This window comes from Chrysemys picta, chromosome 2 (genome assembly GCF_011386835.1).
Source record: "Chrysemys picta bellii isolate R12L10 chromosome 2, ASM1138683v2, whole genome shotgun sequence".
Classification (NCBI taxonomy): domain Eukaryota; kingdom Metazoa; phylum Chordata; order Testudines; family Emydidae; genus Chrysemys; species Chrysemys picta.
Window position 1 is genome coordinate 141335425 of NC_088792.1, and position 22545 is coordinate 141357969.

The 22545-nt window shown below is 40.8% G+C and overlaps 1 long non-coding RNA gene across 1 annotated transcript; it reads right to left on the reverse strand.

Annotated features, from left to right (window-relative positions):
* Positions 1-6736: 6736 nt before the first annotated feature.
* On the reverse strand, positions 6737-21448 carry LOC122174657 (uncharacterized). Its single transcript, XR_006176752.2, has 3 exons — positions 20817-21448; positions 15181-16009; positions 6737-9457 (listed from the first exon to the last, which is right to left on the reverse strand). It is a non-coding gene; the product is annotated as an uncharacterized LOC122174657 (long non-coding RNA).
* Between the last annotated feature and the right edge of the window lie 1097 nt (positions 21449-22545).

Genomic DNA, 22545 nt, shown 5'->3' on the forward strand with positions numbered 1-22545 from the left:
ACAGCTATTTCAAAGGACAAAAGTTGCCAGAGGCTTGTACATACTAGACAAAACAATGATAAAAATGGAGAGAATCTGCCCATACAGATTGAGGACCAAAGTGTTGACAAATGGAGTGTTATCAACAAAGACTTCAACTTTATAGGACTCTACTTATGGTAAAACTGTAACGTAAGTCTCCTTTTGTTGGCCAAAGAGAGTAGTAAGAGGGACAGTGGCACAATTGACTGGGCAGTAGCATTATGTGTGGGAGAAATTGATAAATGGGTCATAAAAAATAAGGGAACGAAAGAATGTGCATTTATTCCTGGTAAGTTACAATGAAATACTTACTGACACACAGGAATGGTTATAATGGATCAAACCAGCAGGATTCTAGCTCCAAAAGCTACCAGATACTTCAGAAGAAGTTGCAGGCAACTATGGGATAACTTGCCTACAGGGAGAGGTTCCTCCTAGCCCCTAATACTTAGAAGTAGGCTTATGTGCTGAAAACGCTTGTTGGGTTTGTATAAATGTAAAATCCTTTTTTTGAATGCTGTTAAACGCTTGGTTTCAGTTATATCTGTGGCAATGCGTTCCACAGGCTGATTGTGCAGTTATATGAAAAAAATACTTCTATTCGTTTTTTAATTTGCTACCATTAAATTTAATTGAATGTCTCTCTGTTCTTGTATTATGAGACAGGATGAATAAAAGTTCCCAATCTACTTTAAAGCACATATATGGTGCTGAAATCTATGTTATCATACGGTTCTATAGTGTATCCCGTGCCTTAGTCTGCCTCACTTGCTGTCTGAACACTAATCTATCACTGCCAAAACTACTTCTAACATTTCAAATCCCTGAGAAGTTTTCCCAGAGCTTCTATTTTAAAAAGAGAAATATCTGCCAAAATGTTACACTCCTTCCCCTCAAATATGAAATTATTTCCCCAAAAATGCACTATGGAGGGTAGGCAATATCCAATCCTAAATCAATTTCACTTTTAGGTATTAGTCCTGTATGAGGAATTGCTAGCACTGACACCTATACCGTTGTGGTGTCCTATTGAAGTCAATGGATTCTTCAAGGGCACAGTGGGCACACTTGTAGATCCTGATGCAGATTTGGGATCCTAACCTTCAGGGACAGAAATTGGCTCTGTCTACCACTTAAGAGCTGGAAGGTCCTCTCTCTCCAATAGCATTCTGGACTTATTTCTAGCACTGGTCAGTTGAGGAAGATAGGATTTTACATTTTGGACTATGATTGACTAAACTGCTGTATTAAAAAGATTTCTTACATTTATACTTTTAGGCATCCTGTCTATACAAGCAGGGGGATATGAAAAATAGCACCACTATGCCTTTTTAAAATTCTGTAAAATATGTTTAATTTTTTTTTTTTGTTTTGTTTTTGGTAAAGTATGCAGCATGGACAATACATGTACGGTACAGTTTGAAGTTCATATGGGCACTCATCTGGAATTAATTGGTCTGTTTATAATCAGTATCATGTTCTTGACTGTTACATGAATGCTAGACACCCTGAACTAGAAAAATCAGATCTAATAATGATCCTGTTCTGACCCAGAACTCAACTTCATAATTTGGGGTTATTATTAAAATTGTAATGCTTTTGTTCATCAGGCCTCCTTGCTTTATTCCATCTTAAAGGGGCACTAACACATCTCTATGAGCACTTTGTTAATTCATTTTGAATAAACTAGCTATAACTGTCACTCAGCTAGATCTAATCATGACTTATATAAGGACAGATAGGGCAATTCTCCTCCAGAGCCCACTGTATTCATGACTGTGTCACTTATGTATCCCTGAAAAAGAGCTTAATTTCATTTTTCTGTTTTGTTTTTGAAAATCTGTCAAAGGCTTGGCTACATCCCATCTGTCAGAACACATCAAACCTGACACCATGAATAACTTGTGAAGAGTTTCAAGTGTAAGAGCTCAATTGGTCCTTAAAGATGTAATATGTGACAAGTAAAGATTAAGCTGCGTCTCAGAATTAGGATGTGTAACTTGCACTTAGAATGACGTAATCCAACCCTCAGCCAGTGGTTTAAGATAATACATCAAGACAAGTGATGCTTATTCAAATGTTCTGTTTTGAAGTGTTAACTCTAATTTGTGTTATTCTTAGATGGCTTTCTATTGGAAAAGAACAGCCCTCGAGTAAAATACTGTACTGTGTTCAACTCACCGGTTTATTCTTCCACTACACATACAGTATACAGAACGAATTATCCCATTTTGTCAAAGCTTCCCTGCTTTTTCTCTATTTGAGAGGTTTTGTGAAGCTCTGCCCTATAAATAGCCTTTTCTAACTATTTTCTTCATGCATATCTGGTCCAGGGTTAATTTTACACTCTCCATGGTCCCCTCAAGAGCACCCTTTTAGGTCTCAGCCCTATAGACGTGACCTCTCTATGGGCGAGCACCTGTTTTACTTTCCCTCCAGAACACAGTTTTAGGGTCACAGTCCTCTTGCAATTCACTGTGAATATTTCAGCATGTCTAACTTTAGCCCAGCATCTGCTATTCTATTCTCTCCCAGAGGCTATGTCAGCATATACCAGAGAGCAGGCAGATCCCACAAAGCATTGTACATTTACTTTAGGACAAAAGCATTACAGAGAAAGCATATAATGAAACAATAAACAGTCTACAAACATACTAAGCTTACCAGGTATCACCCATCTTCCACATGGAGACCTGGGTTTGTTTCCAGTCTTTCATCTCCTTCCAGCAGCATTTTGCCCTCTTAGCTAAGGTGTCACATCAGTTTGTGACACGTCAGTTTGTGGGTCAAGTAAAGGACAACCTGGGGTCACTTTGAGCTGACACTGTCTACAATTTGGAACCTTTGTTGCCCAGACCTCCTGAAACAGATGAAACCAGTCAATGCCCCTTTCCTCAAAGGGGTAAAGTTTCAAAGGCTGGATAGCTGCATAACTGGCATTGGGGCTTCGCATTAATCACCCCGATTGCTTCCAGATTCCACAGGAAACCCACCCAGTGAGACAGGAACACAAAAATAAGTATAACTATTATTTGTACAAAGGTCTATGAATATTCTGTGGGCCCATAGAGTCTGGTACATCTCAATATAATAGTCTTTAAAGTTTTCCATGCTTTCAAGATCTCACATCTGTCACATCTTCCCATTAGAAAAGAAAGAGTTTAATTCCTTTGCCCCAATGGGTAACAATGGTATGTGAGTGGGAAAACGGAGTCACGCATTCTTTCATAAAAATATATCTGAAGTTTCATAGTTTTGCACAATGTCTACTTCCATATTAGCCATGCCCCAGAATTCCCTCTTTATCCATACCAGCACCTTTTCTTCACACAACTCCCTCAAAACTCAGGTCTTCCACATAATCCACCAGTGATATTACATAGCATTAAAAGTGCTGCCCTGCAGCCATTAATGGAAAAATAAGTCTAATTCTAGAGGCTTTCTCCTGACCCACAGAAATCAATGGGTGTTTTGATTTTGATTTTGACGGGAGAAAGATCTGGGTGTAGTATTGCCGAAAACTGTAAGTCTCCCAGTGATATTTGTTTTATTGTGTGTGTGTTGAGAGGGGAGAGCTCTTCTTGGGTTATAAGTGTAAATCCCCCACCCCCTTTTTCCTCTCTGGGTTACTCAGGAGCAGGCAACACTCACCTGTGTGCCTGGGTGCCTGATGTTGTTGACATTAATGGATATTCTGAGTATCCCAGTGGTGATGTTTGATAGGTGGGGATCATTTATCCACCCCTCTGCTGCAGTCCCTTTTCTCTGAAAGGAATTTAAAATTGGTGGTGCCTCCACCTGGCTGGCCCCTCTACAATGGCATGCCTTGGGAACCTCCAGGAACAAAGCTATTCTAATAATAAATAATAATAATCTGTGGCATGAGTGTAAATCAAAAATACCAATTATAAATAATAACCAACTATATAATATGTACTTATATGTATATACATATAAGTATATGTATATATAAATAATATACATCCAATACACTTAAATTAGAGTTAACACACCTTTACTTAATTTAAAAAAACAGGGTATAACAGACTGAGATTATATGTCACTATTAATTTAAATTCACGGGGGGGAGTTGAATAAAATCAATTAACAAATATAGGATACAGTGATAAATGAAAATTAGATCTAACTGGCATTGACACTGCCACCATTCACCCCACCCTGCAGTGTACACTCCTCTGGATTTCAGAGTCCTAGGCACTTGCTTGTGTGGAAGTGCTTGAAGATCTGCAGCTGGAGACAGAACTCTGTTGTTTCTGTGTATCAGTCCACCCAAGGCAACAAGCTTCACAACCCCTCTGACGACTGGAGCTGGCCACACCAAATGTCAGCAGCTCTGGGTCCTGGTTTGGTGGGAAGATCACTCTGCCGCCCCTCAGACTCAGACTCTCTGCTATGTCCCTTCCCTTGCAAGTACTTTCCCAAAAAACAGTGGGGGTTACTTACAGTCCTTTACTGCAGGCCCAGCTCAGTCAACTCCAGGCACAGCAACAGTCTCTGCTCTGACTCCAGTGAAGCCACCAACAGCCTTTGAGGCTCCCTGCTTGATCAAAGCCCCTGCAGGCTCTCAGCAGCAGCTTCTGGCTTCCTAGCAGCAGCTCCTGGATGAACAGAGCTCCATAGCAGCAATCTCACTCCTTTTCCCAAAATGGAGTTCACCGCCTATTATCCCTGCAGGAGTAAATCTCTCTCCCTTTCCCGAAGGCATCATGGGAGTTGTAATCAGGGCTGCCCAGAGGATTCATTGGGCCCGGGGCAAAGCAATTTTGGGGGCCTCTTCCATAAAAAAAGTTGCAATACCATAGAATACTATATTCTCGTGGGGGGCCCTTGTGGGGCCCGGGGCCTGGGGCAAATTGCCCCACTTGCTCCCCCCCACGGCCCCCCCCGGGCAGCCCTGGTTGTAATCTCTAAGACTAGATTGCAGCACACAGGCTTTTCCCCTGAAACACTCCCAATAAAGTTCAGAAGCCCCTCTAGAAAAGGGTGCCTACATAAGGTTTATAAGTCATGTGCCATACTTTCTTGGTATCTTGTGTCACCTGAAGCATACCATCAGTGCTTAATAGGGTGAGAGTTTAAAGTCAGAAAGGAGCACCAGATCATAGTCTGACCGCCTGTATATCACAGACCACCCAGCACCCATACACTAAACCCAACAATTGGAATCAAAACAAAGTGTTATGGCCCTCAAGAGACTAGCACTAGCTAAAACAGGTAAATATATTTCATGAAAATTTCCAAGAGAAATTAAACCTTTTCCACCTCATTTGAAGTTGTTGGTGAAATGTTTTATTCTTTTTACTTTTAACAACTCTTGTCTCTACTACTCCCCCCTATACATTTCTGCCATATCCACAGAGTTTCAATCATTGTAGGATCTAGGAACCAAACAATTAATAGTAGTCATTTTCTTCCTAATCACAAAATTGTAGTCAAACATATCAAAGTTTCCTACTACTAGTTCACAGCATCTTGAAACTTAATCTGCACACTGTGATAATGTACTCTTCAGGCTTGTTGCTTTACATCCTGACCTGACTTTTTATGAGAAATAAACATTGATGTGCAAGATATATAAATGGATTGTGCCACTGGTGTTCTCCCAGATGCTGATTCTATTTGTTTCAAATTAGTGTGAAGAAAGGGAGATGAGTGGGTCCAAATGTTCAGGAGGGGTTTGGGAAATTATCAGTTCTCATCCTGCACATGCACTGTAACATCATCTACACCCATTGTCTCCAAAATGGGGTGCGCGGCAGGAGGAGGGGTTTTTTTTTGTTTTTTTTTGGTTTGCTTCAGCAGTTTGGCGGGAGTCCAAGAATCATTTTATTTATTTGATAAGCAAGTAGCAAAAGAAGATTAATAAAAATGGGTATAGGAGCATGTATATTCTATCATTTAAAAAAACATGAATTGCCTCACACCCCAACTCGCCCAGTCACTCACCTCTTAAAATTGCCTGAGAGATATGGGACTTAGCAACTGGCAGAATACAAATTATCTTTTGAGAGAGTTGCACCTTTTTCCAGTTAAATTAAAAAGTCAAACTACAAGGGTCATGAGTGACAGGAGAATAGCCACATTAGTGCCTAGTAATTACCAGAATGTATTTATTAAACTACTAGCGCTGTTCATATTAATTAGGTAATTGAATGAAGGTTGCATATATAGCAAGCCCTACAGTTCAGAGGTACTTAATAGAAACACAAAGGTATGTCATTACTTAATTCTCTACAACTTCACAGTATATCCATTCTAGCTATACTACCCTTTTAGAATATTAAATTTAAAAAATACTAGCAGCATTGAGGTACAAATGTTATTTCCTGCAGATTGAAAGAGCACAGTTCACAATTAATTGGGGGAGATGAACATGGCTCTAAGTAATGTTTTTGCTTCCTCTGATCCTGGAGCCAAATCAGTCACTGATGTAAGTTAGTGTAGAAACAAGGCTTCTATAATTTTTGCTAGGGGTTGGTAGACCACACTGAACTATTGGCCTACCCCTCCAGCTCCAGAATTGTATATTTTGCATGTTTGTCATGGGACAACTGTTTTCGCTGATGAAAACAGATCTTTTTTCCAAACTCAGGGAAAGTGATAAAGCAATAAAAGACTGATTCTCCATTTTGTTAGAACATATTTTTTATTTATTTATTTTACACTGGGGCAACTCACAGAGTCAATGAAATAACACTGGCATAAAACCAAAGTAACAGAGTAGAATTTCAGGCCTACGGTTTCCATTTTAAAAGATTAATTGAGCTATTTGACTTTTCCCCATTACACCTTTTCTGGGGAAATATTTGTGATACTCTGTACCTCGGGTGAACACCCAGGACCCCCATATTCATCCTTGATTGTGTGGTATCCAATGCAAAGTTTGTCATGTCGGGTGTCTTCAGAAGGCTCAAGATGCACTGAGCATTGTTGTTACAGTAATGTTATAGTAAGTTTTTAGGTTATAATTTCATGTTTGTAGTTGTGAGGCTGAAAATGTATCCTCATGGCTTAAAATAAGCCCAGACAAAAATACTCCAAGAGCTGAGAGGCAGTTCATACCTCATCAGGGAATATATGGGACAAACCCAACCCAGCCTCACAGGAACAAAGGACTCTGGCCTAGAGAGCAACAAAAGGATATGTTGGACTCTCAAGAGAGTCACCACCATTCCTTTGGGCAGTTTGGAACTGCAATGAGGTAATGCTCACCTGACTCTGATGGGGGAGGGGCAAAGCCAAGAGGGAAGAAAGGACACGTTAAAAGAGAGAGAAGTTTGCCATGCTCTTCCTCTCTCTTCCACCTACACCTACACCACACCCAGCAACTGAAGCACTGATCAAAGGGGAGAGCCTGGCTGAAGAGCAACCAGCCAGCCTGTGGTGAGAAGCGTCTACGTTTGAAAGGGCACTGAAAGTGTTAAAATCAGATTAGAATGCATTTTTCTTTTATTTCATTTGACCAAATCTGACTTGTTATGATTTGACTTATAATCACTTAAAATCTATCTTTATGGTTAATAAATTTGTTTGTTTATTCTATCTGAAGCAGTTTGGTTTGCAGTGTGTCAGAGGCTCCCCTTGGGATAACAAGCCTGGTACAGATCAATTTCTTTGTTAAATGGATGAACTCATATAAGCTTGCAGCATCCCATGGGCATAACTGGACACTGCAAGATGGAGGTTCCTAGGGCTGTGTCTGAGACCGGAGATATTGGCTAGTGTCATTCGGTTGCAAGTAGCTGGGAGTAGCTTACATGCCAGAGACTGTGGGTGAACAGCCCAGGAGTGGGGGTTCTCACAGCAGAGCAGGGTAAGGGTGGCTCCCAGAGTTGAGGATTGGAGTCACCTAGCAGATCACTGGTTCAGATGACACCAGAGGTGAATGTCACAATATTTTATAGGCAAGATCAAGTTATAAAACCTGGCTAAAACGAGAGTTTAGTTATGGATGAGGATGAGGTTTGTCATGTAATCTAATGGCCCCTACTGATTAACTCAAATTTGCAGAAGTAACTATCTAGGAGGAGGAAGCACCTTCTAACCAAACATCCATCTCTCTCTCTATCTCTCCCAATAGTACCCTGCATTGTGGCACTTGTAGCCATATCCATCTAGCAACAGTTGCTAATTAGGAAAGGGTCTCATCCTCTCATGGTTATTTCTATACACCAGAGCCTTCTATGGTTGTTATTGGCTTCCAGTGTGGTATGGGAAGCCTGTAATAGGATGCTGTCAGGATGGTTCAAGTAGGAAATTAAGATTTACATCCAAAGCAGCAATCTGACACAGCATGTTGGACAAAATGGCCAAGAAAAGTGTGGTGTGTGTATGTCATCACACTGACAGCCAACAGGTTATTGTCCATCTTACCAGCGGAAAAGTTCAATTACATCAGCCTAGAAGAAACAGAATTGGACACTGATCAGTCACTCATTAACTGCCAATGCTGCAATGCACGTTGGGCATTGGGTGAAAGTACAACAGCCACCCCTTGCTGGAGCAACCCTTGGGGAAGCAACCTGAGAACAAAAATGTATGGCCTTCAACTTTCTTTTCACCACTTCCTGGCCAGAACATTTCAGAGAAGGCTCAGATATCAGTATTCAGATTTTTCAACTGCTCAAGGAGGAGGATGGCTTTAGCTGTTTCTAACATTCCAGGTACCAATTTTATATTGGCTGCCAACATATAGGGTACCAGAATGGCCCTTTAGAATCATAGAATATCAGGGATGGAAGGGGCCACAGGAGGTCATCTAGTCCAAGCCCCTGCTCAAAGCAGGATTAATTCCCAGACAGATTTTTACCCCAGTTCTCTAAGTGGCCCCTTTAAGGATTGAACTCACAACCTTGCATTTAGCAGACTAATGCTCAAACCAATGAGCTATCCCTCCCCCAGAAGGTTTCAATGGTCATTTTTGCCTCAGAGGCAAATAAACTCTTGGGCATTTCAGCTAAAAGGTCATTTGACCAGATTGTTGCACACATCTTGTCTCTCTGATATCCTGAGACCAACATAGCTACAACAACATTGCATATAACAAAATACAGAAGCAGATTTTTTTTTCTTTTCTTAAACGTCTTTGTTTGTTCCTGCTACAAAATGTTAATTAATTATTATTATTAGGTTTGATGCATGCTTTGTATTAAGCAGTAGTACATCGTGCTCAATATAGTATATGCACTATATATAAAGTAGTTTTAAAATATACATTGTAATAATCAACAAAAGTATATAATGACAAAAATGCCATATTTGAAGAGACATACACAAACAGAGACAAGGTTTTCTTCAACCTTAACTCTCTGTTCCCTGACTTTTTGTTGTGTGATTTCTTAGGGTGGAGACCATCTTTTTGTTCTAGTGTGCTCTGCGCCCAGGACAATGGGATGCTGGTCCATGTCTGATGTTCCTACAGTAGTACAAATAACAATCATATGAATATGTAATATTGCTTCAATGGTAGATTTCTACGCAAAATCCATAATAGCATATACCATACATATGAAGGTGTTCTCCACATGATAAACTAATGATCCATCTGATACGTGGATTTCACATGCACTTTTGAACATCTCGTCTTTTCTATTTAATTTCATGAGCTGCACTTAGCACTGAGGTATCCTAAACTGCTAGAAGTTTTCTTCCTACTGTTTTCAAAATAATCAAATAGTATCAGCAAACTATTCAGGGATACGTGGCTGGGGAGCTGAGGGAAATGACTCATTTTAATTTTTCAGCCCCTGTAAAGCTTTGGCTCTACAACTCACATTTCATTCTCCAAAGACAAATATGTTTCAGTCCCAGGAACCTTACAAATCTCTCCACACATCCTGAAGTTTCTGTCAATCACTCTGCATTGTTTGCCCCTATGAAGCAGTGTGTAAACAACATTTTCATAAATTAAGGGTCACTTCAGCTTAATTGCTTCTTGTTCATCTCCTACAGAAAGAATGAAAAAGTGTTATTCCTTTTCTATTTACTAACTGTGGGCCCATTTGCTTGAAATGTGGCTATTGTTGATGTGGACAATAGCTAAAGACAATGAAAGACACCATTTTATAGTTATATTCTCAGATCAATTACTCATAAAATACAATCCTTTTTACTGCTGTATTTTTCAACATATCCTAAGACATTACCATAGGTGTTTATTTGGCCTATCTTGAGTGAAAGTAGAAACAGTGATGCTTTAAAAGAAACAAAGATTTTATATGGTTCTTTATGCAAAATGCAACTTTAAATAAAAAAAAAAAATGTTGGCGTGAGAGATGTAGGCTTTCAAGAAGAATTATATTCCCCATTACAAAAAACTGTGCTCTTCTTATCACCTAAGCAGGTATTTCAAGGCACATAGTAAACTTCTAATGTCCCTGTTTAGGGAAGGGAAGATGGTAATTTCATTAATGCACAGGCCTGGTTATAGGGCTGTTGAATAGGTTTTTTTTGTTTTTTTTTTTTTTTTTTTTTAAAAGGTGACTTACAATTATTTTGTGAAAAACAGCCCATTCAGGTCACTTTCACATGTGGGCGTGTATTATGCACAGTTCATAAATGTTCAGAGGGGTGTAAGCTATTCATTAACACCTTCAAGAATCCACAAAGTTTGACAAATTTCAAGATATATATTTTGGTAAGAATGTTCCAATTTAATAGGTTGCTTGTTATTATCATTGTATTTTAAAAGAATAGAACATACAGTCAGGGAGCGGAAAAATGACATGCAGCTTAGCGGACTATCAACATTATGAATAGCAAATAGAGACTAGTCAAAGCAATCAGTTAGCAAACAAGTTCCTGGCTAAAAAGCAACAAAGAGTCCTGTGGCACCTTATAGACTATTGGAGCATAAGCTTTCGTGGGTGAATATCCACTTCATCAGACGCATGTAGACTGCCCACGAAAGTTTATGCTCCAATAGACTATAAGGTGCCACAGGACTCTTTGTTGCTTTTTACAGATCCAGACTAACACGGCTACCCCATCTGATACTTAACTTCCTGGCTGAAATTGTATGAATTTTACCAAGTCATTTAGGCCTACATTTTTGAAAGTTCTTACCAGTTTTACAGTGGCCAGTTTAAGACATGCAAGGTAAAATCATGGCTCCATTAAAATCAAAGGCAAAACCCCTGTGGACTTCAACGTGTCCAGGATTTCTCTTGCATAGTCTGATATTCAGAAATGTTGAGCACCCACAGCTCTCACTGAAGTAAATTGTAATTGTGGCTGTTCAGCATTCCTGAAGATAAGGGTTTAGAAAACTCAAATTGGCAACTCGAGTATCATGGTGTCATGGAATAGGTCACAGCTGTAAGTACAAACTGAGATTGGCACTGAGAAAACTGGGCAGACACACCCAAACTGGAGGTATAATTTATAATTAGATTTCACCAAACCAGTAACAAATGGGCAGTCCTAGATAACTACATTAGTTTTGCCATGGAGCCATAGACAGTTGCCCTTAGGCTCGCTAGCCCCCAGTTTGCCACCCAGACTGGGTGGACTTTATGATGAGAGGTTATTAAAAGCAAAACCACAACATACTAGTTTCTTCCAGCCCCAAATGGCCAGTCACTTTTCCCAGGTTAAGGTATACTTCAGATCTCACCAAAGATATTGCTGAAGCCAATTTCTTTATTAAATTAAACTAAAGATTTATTAGCTAAGAAAAAGAAATGAGCCTTGTTGAAAGGTTAAAGCAGGCAAATCCATTATAGGTGAATTAAAGTTTGTAAGTCCAATATGATAGCAGAGGTGCAGTAATTTGCTGGTTTCCTATAGTCACTTAAGGTTATCCAAATATGATTTTGGGGACCTCTGGCTTGTATCTGGAGTGCCCCCGACAGCATCCAAATGGATCAGAGATGTAGGATTGTTCCCAGGGCACACTTTTATAGATGAAAACAGACAGGCAAACATTCCTAGCATAGCATGGATCCGTAGACTTCCCATTGTTGAACACACAATGATCCACTCTTCGTTTACAGTTCTAAGGCCTCAATCCCATTTATAGGGCCATTTAGTGATGTAAACACAATGCAATGGCCAAAAACAATTCTTCATTAGTTTTACACCTCAAGTAAATTCACATCTAAATGCTAACACAAACCTCTGATCTAGGGTTAATTAAGCATAACGTATATGTATGTAAGTGAAGCCAATATCACTAACATTTCTTTGAACTATTCTATCAGACAAGTGAATTGGCTTGATCCTATTACAATGCCTCTTGGCAATCTTTTGATTCCTATCAGCACTAGTGAATTGGCTTATGTCTACTGGCCCATTTAACATCTCTTTAATGCCCACACACAAGTGAATTGGTCCATGTAACACTTCTTTGAAGTTGTGACCTGAACTAGCTATCTGTCAGTGCCACACCAAGATGAGTGGGCTATGTGAAAATTTATGCTTGATAATCACTTTTTCAAATTCCTCATTTGTAAAATAGCATAATAACATATAACTTCATTACAGAGGTATTGCAAGACTACTAGTAAAATTTTCAAAAGCACCAAAGTGATTTAAGAACCTAAGCTCCATTTTCAAACTTGACTTGGGCACTTGGGGCCAGATTGTTAAAGGTATTTAGGTACATAAGGATGCAGGTAGACATGGCTGAATATGCTTTAAAAATCTGAACCTTAGACACCTAAGGGCCTAAGACACATTTGAAAATGGAAGTTAAGATCTTATGTCAGTGAGTTGCTTTTGAATATTTTACCTACATGCCTAAACATTTGTAAAGCCCTTTGAGATTCTAGCATGGAAGGAGCTATGGAGTGCAATATTATATGGAATTTAATTATTTTACTTCCTATCAATTAGGTAATATTTGAATTTATTTAGGGAGATATTAAAAGGATAACAACTTATTATTAATAGTTAATAGGAACACTACAAAAATGAATTATTCTAGTTGGGGATGTTATTAAGTTGTTCCAGTGATAATTGCTAAAATTATATATAGTTTAAAGGTGATGTTGAACTGAAATAGGTTTCTATAAATAAATAAATCTGTTTTCAGTACATCCGTTAATTATGATTTATTACTAGATAAAAATGAATGCCATTTACTTATTAAAAATTGGATAAAAAAGAGAATCATCTCCTTATAATCCCCATCACTATTTCCCAACCACAGGCTGAGGTTGTGGGCTTCCTTATTAGTGAAAGAAAGAACAGCGGTCATGAGACAGAATGAACATTATTTTAGGAAGACTGATTTTGCTGTTCAGTTGGACAGATCTCCCTCACTTTGAGTGGAGCAATGATATACAGCCAGGACACAGGTTAGCTTCATATTCACCCTGGGATATCTTTGGGTTTCCCATAGGAACATATCAATGGAAACTGCATGTGTTTATCTAATGGAAATAATTTCATCTATATATATTATCACAAGAGCTTATGTGCAATATTTTACTGCTGATTTTGAAATAAAATATGTGTACTGACTAAAAGAACTGTCAGAGCCTGTAATTAGTGTTGTTTTTTTTGTTTTTTTGTTTTAAATATTTTATTTTCTGGAGTGGGATCAACATTTCCAATTCTCTATTGCATAACAATCTATATGTATTTATCAATATGCATGATTGCCACATCATTGATAGCAGGGTTTTGTAAAAGATAAAATTATTAATATGAGACAAATTAGTAATTAGTACTAATGGAGCAAATTATGGCATTTATAAAGACACCAGTTAAAATGAACGTGAATGTGACCCAGCAGTAATTGGAAGCTTTCACTTTATACCACAATAAAGCCTCCTAGAGTGCTCTACCTTACTCCCCATCCACACTGGAAAGGCACATAGAGCGCTCTGACTCCCTGGCTAGAGCGCTCCTGGTACTCCACCTCCACGAGAGGGATAATGGCTGTTGCATATTGGCTGAGATGCCCCAGGGCCAGTGTGAACAAGGAGTTACGTTACAGCACTCTTATTGACCTCCGGAAACATCCCATAATCCCCTTAAGTCAAGTGGCCTCTCTTCTCTTTGTTGTGAAATCGGCTGAGGAATGCTGAAGTGCCGTTTCAAACACCCGGCTGCTTATCTGCAAAAGTAAATATTTGCTGTGACTGAGTGAAAGCGAGGCGGGGGAAGGGGACCTGAACTTACAAGACAGCATGCTGATACACTCTCAGCACTCCAAAAACCAACTCTCTCCCTCCCCCCACATACACACAACACACTCCACCCACCCCCCGCATTTGAAAAGCACTTTGCAGCTACTTGAACGCTGGGATAGCTGCCCATAATGCACCACTCCCAATGCAGCTGCGAATGGCTAGGCAGCAGATCTGCAGAAAAGGACCTAGGGGTTACTGTGGACGAGAAGCTGGATATGAGTCGACAATGTACCCTTGTTGCCAAGAAGGCTAATGGCATTTTGGGCTGTATAAGTAGGGGCATTGCCAGCAGATCGAGGGACATGATCATTCCCCTCTATTCAACATTGGTGAGGCCTCATCTGGAGTACTGTGTCCAGTTTTGGGCCCCACACTACAAGAAGGATGTGGAAAAATTGGAAAGAGTCCAGTGAAGGGCAACAAAAATGATTAGGGGGCTGGCGCACATGACTTATAAGGAGAGGCTGAGGGAACTGGGATTGTTTAGTCTGCAGAAGAGAAGAATGAGGGGCGATTTGGTAGCTGCTTTCAACTATCTGAAAGGGGGCTCCAAAGAGAATGGATCTAGACCATTCTCAGTGGTAGCAGATGACAGAACAAGGAGTAATGGTCTCAAGTTGCAGTGCAGGAGGTTTAGGTTGGATATTAGGAAAAACTTTTTCACTAGGAGGGTGGTGAAGCACTGGAATGGGTTACCTAGGGAGGTGGTGGAATCTCCTTCCTTAGAGCTGTTTAAGGTCAGGCTTGACAAAGCCCTGGCTAGGATGATTTAGTTGGGGATTGGTCCTGCTTTGAGCAGGGGGTTGGACTAGATGACCTCCTGAGGTCCCTTCCAACCCTGATATTCTATGATTCTATGGCCAGTTTGGCCTATAGATAGTTGATGCACCCAGGCAAACAAATGTGCTTTCACTCAAAGCTTCTACTTTATTTAGTCTCCAGCACTTACCCATGCCCACAACAAGTTAGTACCCAAAATTAACCCCTGATTAATATTTACCCAGCGTTTAGAGGAGGTCTCAAGTGGATTTCTGAAGACATCGTATGGCCAGTTTTCCATCTGCTGGGGAACTTGGCAGGTGTCCAAGTGTTCAAGTGTCCATGAAGATCAGATTTCTTTCTCTTTTTATATCTAATTTGTTAATATTACATAGCTTGTTCATCAAAACAGATAAACAAACAAACTGTTGAGCAGAAGCTAAGTGAGAAATATTCCAGCTTATAGTGTAGAGTTTTCCATCAGTTAACCATCTGTATTTCATATAGCAATAGTTAACTATTGTCAGACTTTCCATCTTGCAAAACGGCATGCTATGACAAAAGCTCAAGTCATGTTTACTCCTTGTGGTCACTCATATGCCCCATCCCCAACTAGTCTGTTAGGCCATTTCTGAAGCCTTAACTCAAACTTTCTCGTTGCTTTCAGCAATGAACATAACAATTGGCATTCCAGCTACGGGCAGTGATGTAGGCATGTTAATGGGTTCTGGGCTACCAAAATTTTCCCCCTCCTACAATCACCTCCTTGAAGGTCACCTCCTTTTAAAAGGGGACTTTCACATTGCCACAGTCAACTCCACCAAGGGTTATGGTTGCACCAGAGCTGTGATCCAATGAAAGCTCAAAGCTCTCAGCCGAGATTGATCAAAATTTCTTCTTGTTGGCATCCCAAACTCAGCACATCAGATTAGCTGGGTTATGACTACAGGGTGGCAAGTTACACATACTCCCTTTCTAAGGGTGAGGGCAATGGTGGCAGAAGTCACTGGCTCATCTGTCCGGGGACTTGGAGTTGCCAAATTTTGCACCAGGTCCAACATGTCATCAGGCTGAAAAACAAGATAATCATTATTTGAACACTGAAATTACTACAATGAGATTCAGGGCCAAATTTAAGATCCCCATGCCAGTGAGGTACCATCCCAATAATATCTTCCACGATTGGAGTTTTAGAGTCTGGCCAATTCTCGCAAATATACGTTTAATTTCATCGGTGTATGGTAACCATGACCTTGCACGCCTCTTTTTTGGCAGTGTGCAGTTGGCTCTGTAAGTCAGGGTGTGCAAGCAACATTTGTGAAACAGTTAAATTCATTCCAAGGGTTACAGCTTTCACAGCAGAGTACAAAGCATATGTCTCTTAACTGATTATATTTAAGTTCAGGCACTTTAAATTCAAAATTACATCCCCAAATCACTATAATGTGACAAAAACATTTATTCTCATGAGGATCATGATCTACTTTATGCATGTAATTAACAAGAAGCATAGGATATCAGCTTCTAAGACACACACAGTGATCACCTATATATACAAGCATAGAGTTATTATTTGCAAATGGGTTAATAGCATAGTGGCATTTCTCTTCAGTTGTTTCCAGACACACACTCTGTACTTGTAGGGCATTTTTGTTGCATTCATGTCCAATTCCAGATTCCTTTAAGCAGACATCACTATCTGTAGCCTTGTCTCCCCCAGATCTTCTTGTCCAGTGTCTGGGGGTGAAAGGCATTGTTTCTACCTAAAAAGAACTGGCTTTTCCCTGGTAAACACATTTAGGCTTTCTACAATTAAATAACAGCCTGTCTCTTCCCACCCAGTGTCAACTGTAACCACATGGGTAGCTTTTATTTCCCCCCACTAACTAATCCACTTCTCCACTAGCCCCTTGTGTTTACATGAGGATGGTGTGGTTGCCACCAAAATGGTAGGGATTCCATAGTCACCAGCATAGACCATTTGCAACCCAAATCATGATACATTGCCAGTTCTCACTCAATCCCAATGTTAATATTTACTTTGTCCAAATCCAAGCCTTTCAATTTTATTGAAGTGGGGCCACATCTGTCCAAGGGGCCTAAAGGAGTGATTTGTTCTCCCAGGATGTTGGGATCGGTAGTGGCGTCAAGGGTATTGTTCACTTTATATTTCACTGTCATTCATGGATAGTTTCCCCATGCAGCAAACACAACAGGTTCTTGATTCACATCACCAGAGGAACAGGTCTGCAATCCAAAGGCCACCAAAAGCAGCACACAGGAGTGCATTGTCTCCAAGAGCTTCTAGTATCTACACATTTAATTATCTAAAACACAAAGCCCTATATAGCAGGAGGCATCACTGAACATCTAAGCTAAATGTATTAACTTTTACTCAGACCCATCCAGGCCTGAGTCCCTCTTCCCAAGAGGGGACTCTTGAGCTTTCAACTGTGCTTTGAGCACCCACTTGGGGCTCAGCAAATTCATCAGCTCTGATTTGCTCAAGGCCTGCTGGGGCTGGACACAACCACTGTTGTGAATTTTGCTAGTGAGTACATCTTTTAAGGAGAGTGGTCTGTTTTCAGGACAAAGGACAATCTCATCAGATATCTCCAATGCTGCAAAGCCCACATTCCTTTCTTCACAGGGAGTAAACCCCCTCTCTACCTCACTGGAAGGTAAAGAAACATGACACAGGGTGGAGCTCTGTTCCATGGGTTTGACTCAGAATAGCTCCCACCCCCCTCTCAGTAGTTATCAGTTGCAGCAGAAAAGGTTTTTCCATCTGGGATATGCTAAAGCGAGACCCTGGAATTTAAGAATCAGCTTCACTCTCTGTTGATCAGGGGAGTGCCACTCCTGTTCCAGGGTTACTCGTAAGTAGTTTTTTGCTGGGAGCAGAGCGGGGCTTTCTTTGGGCTTATCTTAAACCCAGTTTCCTGAATCTTTTGTAACAGCCTCTCCAATACCTCCAGATTCTCTTCCCTGGTCTGAATGCAAACCAGGCTATCATGCATATAAAAAAAATTACACTGTCTCTTTTGGGCACTCTTGCCCACGTCTTGACTACCTGGGCATGAAAAATAATAGGGTCATTGTTCCAGCCCATGGGGACCCTACCTAAACACAACTGCTTCCCTTGAAAGGTAAAAAACAGATTTGTAATAGCTGTCCAAAAGTAAAGGGATAACAAAGAAAGCATTGGCCAAATCTAAAACTGAAAACCACTGGGCCCCTCCTACAATGGAGGCCATCCCTCATAGTACCTAGCCATCAGCAAGGTCACCCAATTAAGGGGGCAAAAATCCACTACCAGCCACCAAGTTTTGTTGTCATCTTTAAGGACTAGTCACAGAGCACCATTATTGGGGCTTAGCTATTCCCCCAAAATTCCTTGACCCCAAAGCCTGTCAAGTGTTTCTTTCAGGCTGGCTTTTGCCTCTTTCATTGCTGCTGGGGCAGGGGATCAGGGCGTATGACTCAGATTTCTCCACCATTTTTAACATGTTCTTATTCTTGGCCCACACCTCACAGTGTTTTTCTGCAATTGCTAGGACTTCTGGGGGCCACGTGGGACACTCCAGTTCTTCAGTTGCCTTAATAGCTGCTTTCCAGTAGCTTGCTGAAATCTCCACTGGGTCCCAGGGTGTGTCAGGTGGCATGTCCCATAGGACCTGTTAGCAAAATCAACTAACACTCTTAATTCTCCCAAGACATCAATTCCCAGGATCCCTTCTCCTCCCAAATCCATTGAACCAAATTGCCCTTTTATTTCTCCTCTTCCCTACCCAATACAGAATGTTTTGACAAAAGGGAACAGTTCTCTGTGCCTTACTAAACTCCAGCAAGGTTTTAACTCCAGCTGGAGATTCTTATTCTGGGTACTAATCAAGGAATAGGTGGCACCTGTATATGACAAATTCTATCCAAACACCCCTCCTTCACATTCCACATAAACTGTGAAGAGGGAGGCAATGGGAGGTGCACTCAGGATCTTCCCTTCATGCTCAGCCAGTCTTAATAAAATTTCTGGGATGGAAAAGCCATCTATGTTGTCCTTCAGTTCATACCTTAGGAGCTGTCTCCAAATTTCCACCCACCAGGGATCAGGAGCTCTGCTGTGACTTTTGTACTGCCTGTCTTCCTTCTCTTTCCTTTTGCCCCTTTAGCTTTCAAATAAACTACAATCTTGGGGCCCAATCCTTCTTTTGTTAATCTATTGCTTTTCTCAAAACTGCTTTCCAGGCAGTAGTTAGGATCAGTAGCAAAGTAAATTTTCCTGTTGCTTGGCAACAATATTTTCAAGGACAGTAAAATACTTTTAGTAAAGTAAAGCCAGCTGTGGTTTTAACTCTTAACTTTCAAAACAAAAACACCCAAAGGCAAAAAACAGCAGATGGGGGAAGAAAGGGGAGGAGAGAGAAGTGGAAAGGGGGGGCAAAGAGAGTGTATGAAGATTGCCTTAGGAGGAAAGGGGAACTTAAGCCAAGAAAAACTACAGACAGCAACAACAAATATAGAAGTAGGGCTCTGTGAGGAACCTGCACCCCTAACCCCTATCTTGGCTCCAAGAGGAGAGTGGGAATATCCACCACATCCACCGGAGTGAAACCAGGGGTGCCAGCTATGCTTGCCAGCCACCACAAGGCTGTGCTCCGGTTTAACATACCAACCAATTTCCCTGTGGCTCTAACCTTGGGAGAAGGGCCTGATCTCTACCCATTCTTCCCCTCCTTGGTTTCCTCCTTGGAGACCAATCGTCCTCACCATGGCACCTATGGGTATGGATGTCTGCAGCTCTTCCAGTGTTTCAAGCAAGGGACCATACAGGAATTGCCCAGAAGAACTCAAAGGAAATGGAAGCTCATAGGGATCATCCTTCTCATCATCATAATATGAAGGATACAAGTGAGGGTCCTCCTCTGACTCCCCCCCCCTTCCCAGACTACAACTTCCTCTAATAGCAGCCGCTATTCCCTTCTGCTCTCCTAACCCGGTCTTTTACATTCCCCATGGTCTGCCTGGGTCTTAACCTTGAGAATCCTTCAATAAGACTCTAAAAGTTCTTTCACTCTCCACTATCTGGTCTTTCAATCCAGACACTTCCCGCTGCAGCCTGTTATTCTCTCGCTTACCGTCACACCCCTGCTTGTGTAGTTCCACTCTCTGAGCCTGGAGTGTGTCTGACTCAGCCTTCAGGCTGGATATCTCTTTGTTTTTCTCAACATTATCTTTCTTTAATTCCTCTATTTCTGTCTTTAACTGATCTCTCTCTTTACCTACTACCATCTGCTTACAGAGCTGCAGGAATGCTCCGGGGCTGGTCAAGACTCCTGGTTTCCAGGGTCTGTTACCATGTTCCTGTATAAAATCAGTCAAGCTCTTTCCCAACATCATTTTCAAGTGTTTTTCCTTACCAGATGTTTCCTTTCCTTTGGACAAAATTCCTCACTTGACTAGGCTGCCAGTCTGAGCTCTAAGTACCAGTAACAGAATTTATCCATTAACTGACTTGCAAGCTACAACACAAAAGCCTTAGGCTGTGACCCTACTTCACTGTCCTCTTCTTCCTATTGCAATAGACAACTATCAGTTTGCACCAACAGATCCCTTCCTCTCCACCATCTCACTGGGGCCAATTCTGCTAGTTGGGGTTTTGCTGAAGCCAAAGCTCTTGGTAACTTTACTCTTTGCAAGACACTGGCAGGAAATACATCAATGGGGACAGAGACTATCTGACCAATAGCTAGTTGATGAAAGCAGGCATACAAAGTGCTTTCACTCAGAGCTTCTACTTTATTTAGTCTCCAGCACTTACACAAGTCTGCAACAGGTTAGTAAAATACCCAAAAGTAATCCCAGATTAATATTTACCCAGGGTCTTGAGGAAGTCTGGATTGGATTTCTGTAGATGTCCAGAGGCCAGCTTTTCATCTGCTGAGGAACTTGAGAGGTATCCAAGTCTTCAAGTGTCCACCAAGCTCACATTTCTTCCTCTTTTTATACCTAACTTGATAGTATTACATAGCTTGTTGATCAAAAAACAAAAATCACCCCAAACTGCTGAGCAGAAGCCAAATTAAGTGTGGAGTTTTCCATCAGTTAACCAGCTGTATTTCACATAGCAATAGTTAACTATTGCCAGACTTTCCATTTGTAAAATCACATCTCATCAAAAAGCTTAAGTCAGGAGGGTACAGGGTCATGTTTACGTTTCATTGCTACTTATATCCCCCCTCTCCTCCTGGTCTGTTAGTTGTGCTAAGGCTTCAGAAATGGCCTTTCTAGCTGCTTTCAGCAATGAGTATAACAATTGGCATTCCAGCTACCAGCAGTGGTGTAGGCACGTTACTGGACTCTGGGCTATCAAATGAAGGGAAGTAAATTGGAGCTGGCTAGAGAAACCTGCACCTGATTGAAAAACAATTAGCCTGGGCTGCATAAAAGCCTCAGAGGAAGGAAGCCAAATGGGACAGACAGAAAGGTGGAAAACCAGAGAGTGGGAAGAAAGTGGGAGTGTGGCTCTCCTGGCTGCAGCGGCTGGGAAGTCCTTTAGACTGAAACCTCCATGCTGTATATGGTGAGAAGGTTATGGGATTGCACCCTGTAAATAAACTGCACCAGTGATTGCTGAACCTACAGGTCTCTGAGTGGTTTATGGAGCAGAGGCAGGACCAAAGGGGGCCCCGCTAAGCCCTGTTAGTGTCCTTAAACTGTTCAAATTAATAAAAACAAATTAAGTACTTAAGACTTGAATATATTTGCACTGTGTGAATAATAATCTCACAGCTTTCACTATGTTTATAAATAGCAAATGAGTAAGCTTTTAGATTTGGTCTGAAGTGCCTTCAGATGTTTGTTACCCAAGCTTGAACTATTATCGCACTCTAGAGCAGGGATTGGCAACCTTTGGCACGCGGCCCAACAGGCAAATCTGCTGGTGGGCCAGGCTGGTTTGTTTACTTGTAGCATCTGCAGGTTCAGCTGATTGCAGCTCCCACTGGCCGTGGTTCGCCATTCCAGACCTATGGGGGCTGTGGGAAGTAGTGTAGGCTGAAGGATGGGGATAGGAAGTGGCACAGAGCTAGGAAAACTAGTTTAGAACTACTGCTCTGGAATAATATACTTTAACAAGAGATTTATATTAAAAATATTTACCTTTCAAGAGTTTGTAAAATTTACTGTCAAGGAAATTGAAACACAATATCCATATATTTTGTACTGACTTTCATATAATGTGACTTTTTAGAAATTTAATTTCCCAAATCTGGTGCAGTGATATAAATACAACTTTCTTTATAACTAAAAGAATTAATTTTTATACTGCATATATAACAAAACCAAAACCCAACTGAACTTCCACTTCATGCTTTTCTCCCTACATGTTTTTTGTTTGGTTGGTTTGTTTTGTTTTTCATTCTTTGATCATATTTGTAAAGTCTACTTGCTCTGCTGCTATTCTCATATTAACTTATAGGCAGTACAAATGTTCATCACTTAGTACAGAATACATCTGTTAACTAGTCCATAATACAAACTGTGACTCCTGGGGGAATTCTGCACCACTGTGCATGCACAGAATTGATGCCCCCCACCAATCTCT